Source organism: Cygnus olor, chromosome 11 (genome assembly GCF_009769625.2).
Source record: "Cygnus olor isolate bCygOlo1 chromosome 11, bCygOlo1.pri.v2, whole genome shotgun sequence".
In the NCBI taxonomy this organism is placed as follows: domain Eukaryota; kingdom Metazoa; phylum Chordata; class Aves; order Anseriformes; family Anatidae; genus Cygnus; species Cygnus olor.
This window is the reverse complement of record NC_049179.1, coordinates 13,649,015-13,662,273: the sequence shown is the minus strand read 5'-3', so window position 1 is coordinate 13,662,273 and position 13,259 is coordinate 13,649,015. Positions and strand designations below refer to the sequence as shown.

Sequence of the window (13,259 nt, the reverse complement as noted above, 5' to 3'; positions counted from 1 at the left end):
GCACATAAAATAAAGATGCACAGGGCAGTGGGTAGTTCTGGGGACACGCTTGGGAGCTGTGGCAGAGCAGCCCTGGGTAGCTCTTTGCCCACTTCACCACCATCTCCAGCCGCTTGTGGTTACACCTGGACACCCACAGATGTCCCAGAAATGAACTTTTGCTAACGACCATGTTGTGAATGGGTATTTCATTGTGGAGAGCCAAGAACATTCTGTACATCAGCTGCGTGAACCAACGCTGGGCTATGGGACTGAGAACTGAGTCACTGGAGACACCCAGCCCTTGATGCTGCTCTGAATCGATGAACCCACTAAGGTGCTCTTCTCTTAGGGCCAGATGCTGCTGCCCTGACCCCGTGGAATAGCATTTGCTCCATAAAGAGCAGCCTGGACATCAGCAGGACTGTCTGGGGAATAACTGCTCTCCCGGTCTTTATTGTAAAGAGAAAATCAGATGGTACCACAGGGCATCCCAAAGGCTCAGAAAGCAGCACGGCAGCTTGCTGGCGCTGCAGAAAAGCATCCCACAGGGTTTCTGGGATGGGGCCAGGGATCTGGGTAGGGTGTACCTGCTCTGGATGCTAAATGAGAGAGCTGCCTAAACGCTTTGTGGCTCCACAGACTCTCAACAGGGAGCCTTAAAGCTCCTCAGATCTCCTGTAATGATATAACGTGCACATCCAGCTGCAAAACCTGTGCTGTAGGTAGGCAATCCCCAATTATGTGAGATTGCAGGATTTTAAACTTTCTGTTAATAATAATAAAAAAAACAACCCTCTTAATTAATAGAGTCTGTAATAGCGACACTGGCATAACAGACCAAAATTTGACAAGAGGAATTACCTCAGCAGAAACGTAATAATGAACTTTTGTGCAGATCACAATACTGATAGGCATAATGTACTGCATCTGGTTTCAATTTGCTTTTTTGACCTTTTGTTGAAAATGAATTTTAATAGGCAATTGACTTAAATAATTGGCATGTGTTCGAATCAATCCTGGAACGTGATGGCTAAGTGGTTAAAATAATTGAGGTGTATGAAAGGATTTTTAAAGATTTTTAGATTCATATCAGAATGATGGTGTTATTAGAGCTCAGCTCCATGGCTGCAATATGACTAAAACACTGTTTGTCCATCCCTTGGACACTACTACTATTTTACCTCCCAAAGTCTTCCCAGCAGTGATGCAGGGTGGGTGTTTCTCCCAACCACACAAAACTTGCCCCAAGGCGTGCTCCTGACCCTGTGCAGGGATAATGGAGACGAGGAGGATGGATTCATTTATAAAGTATGGATAAGAGCAGGGGACACCTCATTGCGCCCCAGTAGTATGTATGGATATGTATATAATGCTGGATATTACTAAGAACCTATTCTCTCTTCTGATATTAATGCAAACAGATTTAACCCTAGGAGCAGCAAAGGTTTCTCTTCAGCAGCTTAAGCAGATACAACTCAGTGACACATTGCTGCTGAATTGCAGAAGGACATGGCTGCTCTTATTACATTTGTACGTCTTATTTTTTTAATGGAAAAAGTGTGCTTTGCTGCTGACTCTGCCCTGAATGTCTTTTTTTTTTTTTTTTTAATCACATAGAGATGTTAGTTTTTTGTCCATAAAAAAAAAAAAAAAAAAAAAAAAAGAAAAAAGCCACCAAAAGCTTTCCATTTGGACCCTGTCATCTCTTCCTCTAGGCTGGCCTCTCTTCTCTCCGCCATGAAGGAACACAAATGATTTGCCTTGAATTTCACATGTTTCCTACCTGGGAAACGCATGCAGGAGGTGAAATCCAGCCAGGGAATAGCATTTTGCAGGGAGAAAAAGCAATGTAGTTGAAAACAGACTTAAAACTCCCCCAGAGCTCAGTGACAGCTTTTCCACAAGAGAGAGAGAAAAAAAAATTGAGCCTTTTTTCTTCTATTTAAGAAGAAAAATATGTGTAAAAAACAGATGTTTTGCAAAAACCACCCACCTTGCTTTGTCAAAAATTCATGTTTTTGTTAGAGAAAATTTTTCAGTGGGAAGGGACCCAAAGTTCATCTTATTTCCCAGGATCAATTGCCTGCATAGAGAGCTGGCTAGCACGAGACCCAGCATCTTTAGTTGAACACCTCGCTGTTTGCCAGCTCTGGGAGTCTGAATTAAAGATCTTTAACTCCTTGGAAATTACAGTATGTTGTTGTACACATCAGTTATTACCAACCCATCCTATCTGCAGCAAGGTCTGTTCTCCTTTTCATGCAGCTCAGAGGAGATAAGATAAGATAAGAGGGGTAAGAGGTTATTATATACAGGGATATATATCCCTTATACAGGGATAAGAGCTACATTTTGTGAAAGCACCTGAGCTGTCAGGCTGACCAAACCTGCAAAGCATAGAGATCAAGGTCTGCTTGTAGAACCCCTGTAGCAGTCTGGGGTAGGACCTTCCAGGTGCTGATGAGGAGCTTTTTGTGGTGCATTGAATCCAGACCACCTGAAAATCATTTAGGGCCATGAGTTTATAAAAGGCTCTTCCCCAACCCAAAATGAGGTTGGGTAAGGCTGTTGGGCTGCAGGATGAAGAGCTTCTGCAGAGGAGAGGATGGCTGGAGGAAGAGGAGTTGCTTAGGGTATGGATTAAGGTCAGTGGGGTACATGCTCTGCTTTTTCTTGGAACAGCAGCTTTGCTTTGGAGCTCAGTCTCTCATTGTGGGATGTTGAGGAGCAGGAAAGGGCTTGTATTTTGGCAAATCAGGTAAGAAAACAAAGCTACTGAAGTATGCTGTAGCAACCTGCTCCTTCAGGGAGCTCGTTTGGGTGCAAGCTCTTGCAGTTCAGGCAGCTTTCAGTAGAGCTGCTCCAGCTGATGCCAGAGAAGCCCACTGTTGACTTGGGTTTGCAATAAACACCCAGGAGGCACTTAAAGATGTGAAATGCAATTCTGGCTCCACTAGTAGGTGGCAATGTACTTTGTGTCCTGGCACAATTTCTCTCCTGATATGTGTTTGCCCTAGGGAAAGAGGAGGCTGAGCTGGTTAAGCTGCCCTGCTCCTTAGGGTGAGCAGAAAGGGAAGGGTCTTTGGTTGTTGTGCTCCAAACAATGTCTGCTCCTTTTCTTTTGCTGGCTGCAGAGAGATGACACTGAAATGTATGAGAATGTGTTTTAACTGATCAGGAAAGCTTAAAAAAAAAAAAGTAGCAACCACCTTACATCTTGTGCTGTTGGTTAAGACTAGGCAATAAAGCCACTCCAAGGTCTCCTGATGGATCCAAGGGCAGGTCAGACGGACTGCCTGGTGAGGCTGGCTGTCCTGGTACAGGGGTGGCTGAGGGGAGGGCCAGGGTGTCACTGGGGACCACAGGCTCTTCAGGGAGTGATGCTGATGTGCTCAAGATCAGCATGGAGAAACCCTGTGCTCCCCCAGTGCACCTCTGGTGAGGAGTGGAGCCTTCCTGGCCAAGGAGGCATCTTGCAGTGCTTTGCTCCCTGCAGACCAGCTTCATTCAAGCACAGTTTTGCTGTGTGGTGTTCAGCTAAATTTAAGCTCTATTTAGGAAGAGTTGCCCCTATTTTTAGCCCAGCTCAGTTCCTCAATCTGCTTTTCTGTGCAGCTGCACATGCAGCTTACCAGGGCGATGGAGGGAGCAGCGCAGGGCTGAGGACCAGGGATGGACCAGGAGGGTATTCCTGTGCTTAATTCACCCCTGCGTGGGGGCTCTGAGCTCCCTGGGGGTTTGAAGCGGGGGCAAAGGGTAAGAAACTTGGGCTCTGTGGTTGGTATGGCCCTGGGAAGGAGGTAGCTGCTGTGGTCATGCTCTGCTGTGCCTGGCACCAGCATCTTGGCTCAGTTCGGGCTGGGTGAGGCTCAGTCCCACCCTGAAATCCTGGGAAACCAGTGCTTTGAGTGCAGGCTGGTGCCATGGTGCTCTCATCCAGCTCCCCTGCAAGGAGGTGTAAATCCTGATCACAGCTCCTGTCTTGGCTGAATGTGTAGCAAGCTGAGTTTGGGTGACATCTGGCTCCAAACGTGATTTCCCTCTTTTCACCTGCTCCCAGTTTCAGAGCTGCACTCCCAGCAGTAGATTGAGCAATGACATCAACATCCTTGCCTGTATTTTAGCAAATACTTCATGCTTTTAAGACTTTTTGCCTTATTAAACCAGGCAGGCAGGAGCTGAAGGGCTAGTGAGGAGAAACCTGTTTTGTACACTTTTTTTTTAAAGTTGCAAATTCCATAGGTTAGAAAACATTTTTTGCTGTATTTGCTCTCAGAATGGAGTGGCTGCCAGCTCAAATATTTTTGTGGTGCTTCTGTAAATAAGGCTCACAGGTAAGACTGATACAGCAATCTATCATCATGCCAAGTGGCTGCTCCACTCTGTGCCTGCGATTTGATCCTGGTGCTGAGTAACTTCTCCAATGTACAGGGTGAATAGTCACAGCTTGTTTTCCCAGGGTATCCCTTCTCTAGAAAGGTAACCCAAATCTTTCAATCAAAACATGTTTCTGCTTAATTACTGTGTGCCACGAGCCTTTCAGTGGCCACATTTCCCAGATGTGACAAAGATGGCAGTGGGCAGCAGGTGGATCTGATGCTCATAGAAAGGCACACGGGAAACAAATTTACCCTTTTCTCTTTGAGTAAGTGGACATCCTCAGCGGCGTATCCCTCATAGCACTGCTTAGATAATCTATCTTCTACAGTCTGAAATCTGTTAGGGTTTGAGGGTGATGGGGTGGAAAAAGGAAAAACGTCTTGGCACTGTTGAGCATGCTGGGAGACCTCATCCTGGGGTGGCATTGGCAGCGTGGGGAAGCCAGATCCTGTGAGCATCAGAAAGCAGCCACTGCGCTTATACACACACATCCTGGTGCTCAGGTGAGTGTTGGCCACCTACTGGGAGCTGCAGCTTTCGGGCCTTTTGCATTTCTCCTGGCAGAATTGGTTGAACTGCTGTGTCGAGGTAATTTTTAGAAAAAGCTTTCTGCAGCTATACATTATGTACTCAAACAGTTCCCCAGCGCTCAAGCAATGCCTGGAGGAACAGTGCCTTCTGGAGACATCATTTCATTCCAGTGTCTTCTGGAAAGTTCATAGCTGCCTTGACAAAATTCAGTTTTTATTAAAAATGATTAATGTCTAGAAATTTAATCAATGCGTATTCACGCAGCAGCAGCAGCTTTACTATAATAGTTTGATTTTAAACAGCTTGTGTCCTGATGCGTGAGGTGCATTATATTATTTGACAGCGGTGACATTTATATTTGTAATTACTAAATGGTGACAATCCATTGGAAAGCCTGCCCCACTTGAGGGAGCAAAATGGATATGAATGCGTGGCACAAAGAAGCACGAAAGTCACAATACATCAGTGGATCCTGAGATTAAAAAGCAGGGAATGACATTCTCCTACCAACAAAAACACATGCGCGTTCCCAAATAAATTGCTGAGTTCTAATTATTTCTTTTGTATTTGTGGAATATTCTCCTCCTGCTTGTTGCCTGACACCATTACCTCTTTCCTAACACAGGAAGACCCTGAAAGCAGAAAATTTAGTACGCAGGAGTCATGGGCATCTTGGGGTTTGATTACTGAACGCTGAAAAATTGGGTGAGTCAAGCTGGGATAGAGATCCTGAATTTGATAGAAATCTTGATGAATTGGTCAGGGAAGGTGTTTGGAGCTGCTGTTTTTAAAGCGTTGAGATGTAGGATAAACTTATCAGCTTATGCAAGCTATTTTGGAAGCAGCTTTAGATTATTAACGCTTTGCAGATACAATCCCTTCCCTGCAAGAGGAAGCTCAGTATTTATCCAAGTGCCTGAAAAACTAGGGTAGTAGGGAAAGGAGATATCCCCAGGCCTGCTGGTAATTAATAGGACTTATCTTCTAGTTAAGGAAGAGCTGTGGGATGAGAATTGCTACCCAGATTGTGCAGATATAATAATCACACGGAGCTTTAAATGAAATTCATAACTTGGATGGCTTACATCATCTGCTCGGGTGCCTGGTGACACCGGGCTGAGTTTGTCCTTGATGTCTGTCTCCTTTTTTCATCTGTAAGATCTCTTAGGGCACTTTCCATATTCCTTTTGGGGCTCTAGCCTGTCCACGCTGCAACCAATGGGAGGAAAAGACCTTGTGGGATGTGCTCAACAAGCAGAAAGCCCCTGAAGAACTGCTCCTGTAGAAAACCTAATATTTATTTCCTTTCCCTTTGGCCCTCCAGCAGCCCCTGAGGTGGTGCCCAGCTGTGGGGCTGAGCACCTGGCTTTGGGGCAAGGGGCACACACAGGAATGGGGTTTGCCAGATGTGCAGCAGTGTCTGGGCCAGGCTCTTCCATGTTGGACATTAATTATTAGGGCAAGACTCAAGGATTGGTGTTATCTTCATGTCACTGTGGGGTCTGACAAGGTGGTCTTCAGAGCTGGTGGGAGACAGCTGTGAGAAATAGGGGCATGGACAGGCTGTCTGGTGGCTGGAGCAAGCCCAGGGTTTACAGATTGAAGGTGTCTGGGATGCTGAGGTCCTACACAGACAACAGAGCGCTGGGACTAGGGATTAGTGAGCCCCCAGACTCTGGGACTCAGGCACAGTTAGGTCAGAGGCTTTATTCTTAATTAAATCTTTCATTACAATAATCCAACAATGGCAAAAGTAGCACAAGGCTTATGATATCCTGCTTAGTTTAAATAAAAATGCCATCAAAAATAAGTGACCGATTTGTTATCCTGCCTTGGGTTCTTCAGAAGATAGCAGATGCCATCTTTTAGATGAGACCGAAGTTTTCCTCCCCAAGTGTTTTCCTAGTTTTTTAATCAAACTTTGCTTTCAGGAATGATCTATAAACTCTACCAGTATTTATGTAAAAAGAGGTTCATAATTCAAAATGAAGAAATGAAATATTTAGGTAAGATTAATCCTGAAGACATCAGTGCTTCAGCTGTGCAATCACTCATCTTATGTCATGGGCATATTTGTTTGGCTACGAACTTTTCTTTTGAAAAGTCTCATTCCAGGGCAGCTTAAAATATTAAAGCAGGCGCAATGGGAACAAGTTTTGGGTAGAAAAGGATAACAGTAGGGGGATGGAAGCTGATAGCCTTTAATCCAAAGGTAAACTGCCATAATCTGGCACAGGAACAAAAATAATTAAAATTGCCCTGTTTTGAGAGCAGTCTCTGACCATGTGTGCCTACTCTGTGCAGTTCTACGGGTTGCTGTCTGAGATGTCCCTGGGGAGGCAGCAGGATGCTGCAGTCACATCGCCCCTGCCTGGGGGAGATGCTCTGGTGATTCCTTTCATCCTGGGGTAGACTAAAGCTGCTGGGGCTAGAACTGTCTAAAGGGCCCTTTTGCTGCAAAGAAAGCACTGATCTGGGGGCAGTGTGGTGGAAGGAAATACAAGTACTTGCTGGATGACCCCAGAGATGGGTGTCCTGACTTAGAGCTAAATGTCCCATGGCTGCATATGCCTCAGGACCAGTTATTTCAGAAGCTGCTCCAGGTGAAGTTCATCTTGACTTACCATTAAGGAAAACACTGGCTTTCTACTGCCTGTGGCCCCCCCAAAGCTGAAAACCTAACTACAACACAGCTGCTTCTGGTGCAAGCTGGGGAAAACCTACCTCAAAAACAAGGGTTGTGTGGTCTGCTTTTGATGCAGTGCTGCTGACTTGCTCCATGCCTTCCCTTCATTGCCAGGTGGGTCCCTCCATCCCAAGGGTGGCCCCGTGCTCTTTGGGGCTGGGGCCACCACGGAGCCCTCCTTGCTGTGTGGCTCCAGCAAAATGTTGCTGTGCGCTTCTGCCTGCGATGCTGTTGTGCCAGGGTGAATTGCGGCCAGCTTCGTTAAATGAAATTGAATCTTGAATGTCCTGAGGCTGAGAGATATTTTGCTTACTTGTCTATAGTATTTCCAGACCTTAAGCCTGATTGCTGTTGTGGCAACCTTGAACTTTTGCTGTTTCTCATCTCGCAGCTGAAATGATTCAGTCTGGCAGGAGGCTGGTGAGGCACTGAGCTGCTTACGAATGCATAGCTTGTATCAATAAGGAAAATTAAATAATTCCTCAAAACCACACATGTCAGTTTTGCCACAATGTAGTCAGCTGTTCACTTTTTTGTTGACTTTTTGTAGCTGAAATTTTCTTAAGATGCATTGTGGAAGTGATACGCTGCCCCATTTGGGGGTTATGGTGACACATGGGCTGAGCAGGGAGGCTGGCAAGGGTTAGTCCTCCAAGTGAGAGGTCCTGTGAGTCCTGCTGGGAGGCTGATAAGGAGTAGAAAAGATTCACTGAGAAACTTGGTGTGAAACCCATGTGTCAGGCAGGTGGAGCCACATGGATTTCCAGAAGGTGTTGATTTCCACCTTGGGGCAATCACAACTCAAGGCAGGGCTTCAAAAGAGTAGGGACATGGGGCTCACAGGGATCAGCTGCAGCACTGAGCTCAGAAACTGTTCAATAAATCTCTACTCCAGAAGATGCGCAGAGCATCCATCATGTCCCTACAGACTTGGGGAGTAAAGTACAGAAGGTCTTGTTCATGCCAGCTGTAGCATGAGCTGTCCTGTCTGCGTGGGTCAGCTGTGCTGCTTGGAAGTCTGTGAGCTTCTCAGGAATCAACTTTTGCATTTGAGCAGGGGAGAGGACCAAAACATTTGTCTTTGTGCTATTAATAACTTGCCATGGTCCTGCGGTGAATTGGAGAGGACTGGGAATACAAGAGTAACATCAGATACCCCGTTTCTTCTCCAGACAGAAAACGCGTGCTCAAGATTGTGACAGGGGAATGTTCCCCTTGTTGTTTGTAGTCTGGCTAATGCTAGTTAGGACTAGGAGAAACAAACAAAACACAAACAAAAAAAAACAAGCAGAGAGAACAGGAAGCCTGGCAAGTGCTTGTTACACAACCCAGCCCTTTTCCGGGCACTTGGGTTGCGGAAGCTGGGTAGATCCCGAGGATGCTGGCTTCCCTCACCTGAACACCCTGTAGTGCTTGTGCAGTTGCCTGTGGTCTATGGGAACTCCTCTAAATGCAGGTAGGATTAATTGTGACTACTTCAGTTTGATTTGCCTTTATTCTGTGATTGCTACTGCCACAGCAAATGTGAGCTTTGTGACTTGGATTTACACCGTCTGGAGAGATTTGCATCATGGCAAAGTTGCTCTGCTCCAGCCAGGCACATCTGGGGGCTCCTGCACCTTCTGTGTACCCACTGCTACCTGCTCAGGTGTGTGGAGCTGAGCCAGGGCATGGGAAATTCAAGGTATCTGTCCCAGGGCCTTCTCAGGTTTTAGCCTTTGGGATTATGGCAGCTGAAGCACCCTAAATTTCCTCTTCCTGCCTTGTGTTGCATGCTCTCCTCTCCTCAGTGTTGTGGTGCCACCTCCTGCTTCCCCAGAAGCCTGGATGTGAGGTCTGGTGAGGGGTGTAAATAGTCGGGCTTTGCTGTATTCAGAGCAACCTAGAAGGAAAGCAGAGGCCCTGTAAAATAGCAAAGCTGTTACTGCTGTTGGGATCCATCAGGGCAACCTGTGGTGATGGAGCTGCTGGATGATGGTGATGAAGTTGTTTGAGGGTGGCTGGATGGTTTTGTGCCTGCTCAAACAGTGAAGTTGCTCAGAGCGTGAAAGCAAATGAGCTCTCAGGTGCTGTGCTTCTGATTTATCATTAGCAAAGAGCATCCCGGTGTCAGTCCCACAGGGGAGGTGGCTGAGACCAGTCAGCTGTATTTACAGCCTGTGCTGCTCTGCAGCGAGCCTGACCTCTGCTCTGTAGCAAAACCTTCTTGTGATTCAGGGTTGTACTGGAGTGGAGATAAATTAAAGGCCTGAGGGTTTTATCAGACTAAGTATGAATGATAAAATTGTGCTGGCATTCCTGCAGTCGTATAATTTAACATAAGGTTCATTTAGTTTGATCATGCCCCTAAATTTTTAATTTTTCAATGTTAGATTTACTTCCCTTCTTCCTTTTCTGAGAAACTTGTAACTGTTTCATGGAGATATTCTGACAAATATGAACAGCTTTGCGGATGTTACTGGGGCTCTTGGTACCCACAGAAATTGCTGTCTGGGGTCAGGGATAAAGCAAAGGAACTGAAGGCTTGTGAGCATCTTGGCTTGGGAAGGAATCCCAGCCCTGCTCAGGGGACTTGCAAGCAGGGGCTGCTGCTGGGATATGCTCAGACCACCTCATGGGGAAAGGTGGGCATCAGTGGAATGGTGAGATGTCGATGTCATTGAAGCAGGAGCAAACTAGGTGCGGAGCAGGCAGCTACTGGCTGTGCCTGTGCATTACTGACTCTCAAGATCTGTCCCTCTCCTCCCATAGGAAAGCTCTTCCAGCCTTGCTTCCTCTAAGGCTTAAACACTTAACTGACTGAAGAGTTTACTCCAGAAATCATATGCAAAATTCCCCTTGTGCCTAAAGATTCTATTGTCTTATGTTGCCAGTGGAGACAGGGAACATTTCAGATCTTGGGACTCAATGCAAAACCAGGCAGGGTCTGATGTTACTCTCCCTGACCTAGTTATAGACAGCAGTTGTACCTCGGTCTTTCATTTGCAAACCCAAGTGAGATGTTTTTAATCTCCTGTTGAGAGATTAGCTAAACATCCATGCATTTTTGTACCTGTTCTGTCTTGAATTTGTGATGCCTGGCCCTGTCCTGATTTTCAGGTTCCCTACTGCTGTCTGAGCAGTGACGCTAATCTCCAGCTTCTCCTGGGCAGATCTTCTGTAATAATTACAGAAACTCATTAGCCTCTCTGGTGGCCCGTCACATCATCGGCTTGTTCTCCTATCAACAAATACACAAAGGTTGTTGTCTTCCTGGGGGCTATCTGCTAGACTCTTATCAAATATAATTCACAGGAAAAAATAATTTGTCTCCTCCTGTCCATGGTACTTTCCCTGAAATGAAGGCATACTGGTTTCAGGATCTTTGTAACTTACAGCCCCCATATCTCTGAGAGGCACCTCTGCAGCTGAGAGGGTGAAGGATATCAGGTTAAATTTGGTATTGTCCAACAATTCTGTTGGCTTAATAGCTAATCAAAGCAGCCATGTTAATGTTGGTGTCTGACTGCCCTGCATAGTAAGAAATGGATGGGTTAGTTTACAGATGATGCTTCTGTAGTGATGTTTTTTCACTCCCTCTGATTTTTTCTACAGGCCCTGCAAGAGTCTGGAGGGAAGGCTGCTGTGGGGTTCCAGCATCCTTGCCTGGTTTGGAAAACAGCTGGTTAGACGACAAGGGAATTTGATTGCATCAAGGTGGATCTGGGTTTTACTGCTGTTAACTACCCTTGGCTGTTTGGAAACTTTTTTTTTTTGTGAAGAAAAATCAGAAAGTGTCTCTTGCTAGGGTAGCATGGTTGTAATTGTAGGGACCTGAGTGGAGCTGCCTGTGTGTGTGATCCAGTTTGCCCCTCTGCACTTCAAGCTGCCACAGCTTAAAGCTCTTTAAACACCAGCTATTGGTTCTCCAGTCAAGCCAAATGAAATGCAAATATGTTGTACAGTTACTGTTAGCCAACTGTAGTAGCTAGTGATTTCTGAAGGGTCAGGTCAGGCTGTCTTGGGCACTTAAAAGTGGCCTCTCAGAGCAAGCCACAGCTGGGCTTTCCTTGCTCTGGGTAAAGCAATGCACAGGGCATCATCTCTAATCATCAGGTCAATTCCTGCGAAAGAAAATCTGATCAAACCCTTAATTTATCCTCAATTGATTAGATAGCAACAGCATGTTGAGAAGACACTTATAAAGACCACTTCAACCTTAATAAATCCCAGAGCAAAAGACAGCTCTTAATTTTCCAGTTGGCTACATAGAATTTGTTAAAGCCATATTCTGTGGAAATTGGTTCGCCCTAGAGAGCTTCCAGTCAATCACGTCGTGCCTTAACAAAAGGCCTCAGTAAAGCAGCAGATGAGCACTGAGGTCCTGAATGGTTAAGCGTGGTAGGTAGCTTAAAAATTACTTATTAAAGGAATTATTAATGCCTGTGTGAGTGATACAGCTGCTCTAGAGCATTTGGTGGTCTCTGGAAAGGAGACCTTGGTACCACAACAGGAAATGCTAATTGATACAGCCAAGATGAATGTGCTTTGAATCTGCAAGTTTCTCTAACTTTCTAGGCTTATTCAGGAGTTTAAAATACATTTATTACTTTTTTTCCTCCACCAGCATCTTGCTACCCAAAGTGCAAATGGGGCTGTGTAAAGTGCCTGGTCCTCCCCACTCGTGAAGACCTGCCAGCATCTGAGGCTGTTCACAACTTCCCAAAAGTCAATCCATGTGAGATGAAGTTGCTTGGGGCAAACCAAGGCTTTTTTTTTTTTTAATTTCTGTTGGCTGTCATTCACAAATAAAGTCAATTTTCACTGACTTCAGCAGATTGTCTTATTCCTTAGTGGAGCAATTACCAGCAATGTGAACGTCCAAGTTCCTTGTGACTTTCTTTTGTGGATGTCTTGCTATAAGTCTGCTTTTTGCTGCTATCAGCTATGTTGTGACCCTTACCAAGGCGAGTACCACATAGTGAGGGCAGGTGCTGTGGAAGAAGAGGGGTGCTTTATGCATAGGTACAATGCAGCCACCTTCCAGCTGCTGTTCTCGATCCCAGCGCCACGCAGGGCCGCAGTATTTGTAGAACAATCCTTTCAATATTTGTTAAAGCTATCCATGGTATTGGGTAGGGCTTCCTTTTGTGTTGAAATAGTTACTGAATGTATGCACAGAGATGTTTCCAGTAGGATTACTGTATAAAGCAGAAAATAAACTGAAGAGCTGCCCAGCTTGAAAAACAGGATGGATTTTTCTTAAATACCTAAAGCATACAGAAATTAAGGCTATTCTTAGTGGAGATTTTTTTTCCTTGCAGGTGTCAGTTCTGGTCTTCAGGGTCACTTTTCACTGATTTTGAGGAACATTTCGTCCTAACTTGTAACCACAAGCTTTCTGCTGTATAAATTATGTGAAGTAATTAAAATCTAGACTGTTTATTTCTGGGTGAATGTTATGGACTTTAGATACCGTAACTGCTGGGGGGAACATCTTTTAATCAACTGTAGTTTAACTTCGTTCCTGTTTAGGTCTAGGGCTCCTACCAGCCTCCTGCTTTCCCATTCAATTTTGCTAAATCCAAGTGGAAAAATGAAGGTAGTGCATGTTCCTCCTCATCTGGTGATAGAAAAGATAAAGAGTGCAGGTGAGCACCTACGATAAGAAACTTAATCCCAAGAAAATCTTTAGGTGAAC

The 13,259-nt window shown here is 45.4% G+C and overlaps 1 long non-coding RNA gene across 1 annotated transcript; it reads left to right on the top strand.

Moving 5' to 3' along the window:
- The first annotated feature begins 2,550 nt into the window (after nucleotides 1-2,550).
- On the top strand, nucleotides 2,551-12,386 carry LOC121076217. The gene is made up of 3 exons (XR_005823394.1): nucleotides 2,551-2,627; nucleotides 11,174-11,275; nucleotides 12,186-12,386. It is a non-coding gene; the product is annotated as an uncharacterized LOC121076217 (long non-coding RNA).
- Nucleotides 12,387-13,259: the final 873 nt, after the last annotated feature.